The following is a 4,941-nucleotide window of genomic DNA, read 5'->3' as shown; positions in this document are numbered from 1 at the left end:
GTCCCAAAATTTTTGTATCCATTCATCTACTGAAGGACATCTGGGTCCTTCCCAGCTTCTGGCTATTATAAATAGAGCTGCAATGAACATTGTGGTACATAAGTCTTTGTTGTATATTGGAGTGTCTCTGGAGTATATGCCCAGAAGTGGAATAGCTGGATCTTCAGGTAGTACTATGTCCAATTTTCTGAGGAATTGTGAGACTGATTTCCAGAGTGGATGTATCAGTTTACAACGCACCAACAGTAGAAAAGTGTTCAGCTTTCTCCCTATGCTAGCCAGCATGTGCTGTCATCTGAGTTTTGGATCTTGGCTAATCTGACTGGTATGAGGTGGAATCTCAAGGTTGTTTTGATTTGCATTTTCCTGATAGCTAAGGATGTCCAGCACTTCCTTAGATGTTTCTCAGCCATTCGATATTCCTCAATTGAGAAATTTTTGTTTAGCTCTGTACCCCATTTTTTAATAGGGTTGTTTGATTCTCTGGTGTCTAGCTTTATGAGTTCTTTGTATACCTTGGATATTAGGCCTCTATCTGATGTGGGGTTGGTTAAGATGTTTCCCACTCTGTTGTCTGCCCTTTTGCTTTCTTGACGATGTCCTTAGCCTTACAGAAACTTTGTAATCTCATTAGGTCCCATTTGTCAATCTTTGACCTTAGAACTTGAGCCATTGGTGTTTTGTTCAGGAAATTTTCCCCGGTGCCTATGAATTCTAAGGTTTTCCCAACTTTCTCATCTAATAGTTTCAGTGTACCTGGTTTAATGTGGAGATCTTTGATCTACTTACACTTGAGCTTTGTACAAGGAGATAAGAAAGGGTCTATTTTCATTCTTCTGCATGTTGAGTACCAGTTGGACCAGCACCATTTGTTGAATAGGCTGTCCTTTTTCCATTGAATGTTTACTGCTCCTTTGTCAAAAATCAGATGACCATATACATGAGGGCTCATTTCTGGATCTTCTATTCTACTCCATTGATCCATGTGCCTATTTCTGTACCAGTACCATGAAGTTTTCAGCACAATTGCCTTATAGTATAGCTTGAGGTCAAAAGTAGTGATTCTCGCAGATGTTTTCTTGTTGTTGAGGATGGATTTTACTATTCTAGGTCTTTTGTTATTCCAGATGAAATTGCACATTGCTCTTTCCAACTCAATGAAAAATTGGGTTGAAATTTTGATGGTGATTGCATTGAATATGTAGATTGCTTTTGGTAAGATGGCCATTTTTTTTTTTTTTTTTTTTTTGAAACTGCAGCTGTTTAATGGACCTTATTCTTCCATCTTCCACCCTGTCTGAGGAAACAAGAACTCTCTAAACACTCTTATACCTGAAAGCAAAACTAGCTCACACACAAACACAGCATAATCCAGTGCCCAAACTCGGCGACTTTCGATGATCACCTCAGCTTATTTTTTCCAACAAAGAAAAGAAAAACATGGTTCAGTGATTGGCAAATACTGTCTGTCGTCTGGCCAGTGCTTCTTGCCACAAGCCATGGACCCCTGGGTGATAGGGCCCTTCCACGGGTCTGGGGGCTGGAGGGCCCACGTGTGGAGGCATGGCAGTAGCGAGGTACCCCACAGAGGTGCACAGGAGGAGGTCTGAGGAACACCCACACAGTGAAGACAAGCCCTGCTGGTTGTTGGCTTTCTTCATCTTAATTATTAGTTTTTGGTTTCTGAAGTAAACATTTTTTGCTTTAAGGAAGAGGCAGTATACCTTAACACATGGGAACCACCAGGCTGCCACTAACACACACACTTCCCTTCCTGGTCAAGTAGCTTTTCCCCAAAAACCCGTTTTCATGATTTCTGTTACAGTTCAGAAAAAGTAAAGAAAATGTTTTCAAGTATTCAATTCCTATCAAAAATTGGTATCAAAAGTAATAAAAGACCTAATTCCATAATAATTCCATGTCTTAAAAAATAACTTAAGAAGTGAGAGGCTGGCCCTTCACATGTATAAATCCTCTGATCCGGCTAGAGTTTCTTTAGACACCGTGGAGTGGAATCCGTGTTGAGCACCTCGATCATGGACCTCAGAGTCGGGAACGTCTCTGATACTGATGGCAGGGTCTTGTAGGAAGGGGAGATACTTTTCAAGTTCATCCAGATTTTTGCTATTTTGCTGAAGGCCTCTGAGCCAGGAGCTGTCATGGCTTCAAAGTCGACTAGCTTCCCTTTGGGGATCTTCCCAGCCACTTCTTTACCACTGGCCATCAGCGCTCCACAATGACTGAATACGCGATGACACTAGATCCTCGAGACAGGGGCATTAAATTATAAAAGTAGTAAACTAAGGATAAGATTAAGTTGCAGACAGCATCAGCCTCCCCGAATTCTGCCGAGAGGGTCAGTACTTTGCCCTTTGCTGTCAGGTCTTTATAAAGTGCATCTATTTCAGCGTGATACGGCTGTGTTCTCTCTTCTGTGGTTTGAGTTTCCACAGAAAATAGAATATTGCCGACCTTGTCTCCTGTGATGGTGATGGTGAAGCCGTCATATTCCTTCCCTTGGTCTTTGAGGCTGGGGATTTGGTGTTCACGGTGAACCCGTCCTTTGTTTTGGTATTAAACTTCATAATCGGAAGAAGGTCTTCCACTCTATGTACCTTTTCCAGAGCTTCTCTGACTTCCAATAAGCCCTTTGGATTATTTGCTCCGTGATAAACAAGAATTCTATCTTTAATAAAATGAAGTATTTTCACAAAATATTCCAGATATCTCATATTAATCACTTGACCCCTGATTAAGTTGATGTGGTTGTTGAAACCTCTGCTGAGACTTGGCGCTGGCATCTGATCCAGCCACAGCACCGGCTGGTCTGGGTCAGCGATCCTTCTCCACTTCACGGCGATGTCGAACATGTCCCTCCACTGCATCAGCCTTGTCTTCCCACTCATGCGAACCTTTGAGTTAGTCTGGTGCGATGTACAGCCTGCATGACTTCCAGCGCTGCCAGGCCCATGGCTCTGTGGATCCTCTTGTTGGGCAGGAACCCAGGTGTTTCGTACTGCATCAGCGAACCTAGGCGGTCAGCTGCACAGATCAGCTCCTGGACTTCAGGCTTGTAGCCCTCAAAATTCTGATGTAACACATTCCTGATGTGAGGCTGCAGGCCAGGCTGCTCTTCATAGCCGTCTATGAGGAAAGGCAAGTTCTTGGCCCAGTGGTCCTTGAAGCTGCCCGGTAGATCCGTGTCTATGTTGTATTCCGTCAGAGGGGTATCGAGGTGTGCGTGCAGATATCGAGAATACTCTCGGAGATACTTCACCCTCAGGTACTCTGGGCTGGCCTTCTGGCCAGGAAGAGGGTCATTCAGCATAACTTTTGTTTGTGCTTTAATTCCTTCATAAAACTGCCCCATGGCCACATGGCTGAGCCCCTTCATGTACTGGCACACTTCATTGTACGGCTCCAGTTGCAGACAGCGCTTGAAGTTCTTCAGGGCCTCCTGCAGGCTGCCGTGGTGGTAGAGCATCATCCCCCGGAGCTGCAGGGTCTGCACATGGTTCTGGTTGAGCAGCAGTGCCTTCTGGAAGCTCTCAGTGGCTGCTTCAAAATTGCCCAGTTCTCTGTAGGCCTGTCCCAGACTTTTATATGCATCGATAAAGTCAACTTTCTGTTTCAGAGCTTCTTTGAAGGCCTCAATGGCTTCCTAATTCATTGGTGCTGTCGTTGTCAGTAGCAAACGGGAATCTCTTCTGCTCTGCAATAGACTTGGCCTGGCTCAGAATCTTTTCAGTGTTGAGAGAAAGCAGCGAGTCACAGGGTGCTGAGCCTCTCAGTTCACAGTCAGACTCATGGAAGTTCAAAAATGATGACTTGCACTCCGGGTACTGGTCCGCCCAGTCCCCCAACTTCGGGCAGCCACCGCCCGCCGGGGCCTCCTGCTGCTGCCGGTGCTGAAGCTCCTGCTTCAGCAAGGACAGCAGAGAATAGTGCTTGGTGGCCCGCGCCCAAGTCAGCGCCCCCAGCAGCAGGAGCAGCGGCCGCCAAGATGGCCATTTTTAAAATGTTGATCCTTCCAATCCATGAGCATGGGAGATCTTTCCATTTTCTGAGATCTTCCTTGATTTCCTTCTTTAGAGGTTTGAAGTTCTTGTCATACAGGTCCTTCACTTGCTTAGTTAGAGTCACACCAAGGTATTTCATAGTTTTTGTGACTATTGTGAAGGGTATCTTTTCCCTAATTTCTTTCTCCACATGTTTGTCCTTTGAGTATAGGAAAGCTACTGATTTATTTGAGTTAATTTTATATCCAGCCACTTTGCTGAACTTGTTTAACAGCTGTAGAAGTTCTCTGGTGGAATTTGTGGGGTCACTTAAGTACACTATCATGTCATCTGCAAATACTGATGTTTTTACTTCTTCCTTTCCAACTTGTATCTCTTTGATTTCCTTTTGCTGTCTAATTGCTCTGGGCAAGACTTCCAGTATTATGTTGAATAGGTAGGGGGAGAGTGGGCAGACTTGTCAAGTCCCTGAGTTTAGTGAGATTGCTTCAAGTTTCCCGTCATTAAGTTTGATGTTGGCTGTTGGTTTGCTGTATATTGCTTTTATTATGTTTAGGTATGGGCCTTGGATTTCCAAGACTTTTAACATGAAGGGGTGTTGAATTTTGTAAAATGCTTTCTCAGCATCTAGTGCGATGACCATGTGTTTTTTTTGTGTTTTTTTTTTGTTTTGTTTTGGGTTTTTTTTTGGTTTTTTTTTTTTTTTTTTTTTTTTTTTTTTGTGTGTGTGTGTGTGTGTGTTTGTTTATATGGTGGATTAGGGTGATGGATTTCTGTATATTAAACCATCCCTACATCCCACGAATGAAGCCTACTTGATCATGGTAAATGATCGTTTTGATGTGTTCTTGGATTCGGTTTGCAATGATTTTGTTGAGTATGTTTGCATCAATATTCATAAGTGAGATTTTTGGGAAGTTCT

General features: G+C 43.6%; 1 pseudogene across 1 annotated transcript; it reads right to left on the bottom strand.

Moving 5' to 3' along the window:
* Positions 1-1,556: 1,556 nt before the first annotated feature.
* On the bottom strand, positions 1,557-4,001 carry LOC308420140 (tetratricopeptide repeat protein 13-like; annotated as a pseudogene). Its single transcript has one exon. The product of its transcript is annotated as a tetratricopeptide repeat protein 13-like (transcript).
* Between the last annotated feature and the right edge of the window lie 940 nt (positions 4,002-4,941).

This window comes from Micromys minutus (genome assembly GCF_963924665.1).
Source record: "Micromys minutus genome assembly, chromosome: 4".
Lineage (NCBI taxonomy): Eukaryota > Metazoa > Chordata > Mammalia > Rodentia > Muridae > Micromys > Micromys minutus.
This window is presented reverse-complemented; position numbering and strand designations above follow the sequence as displayed.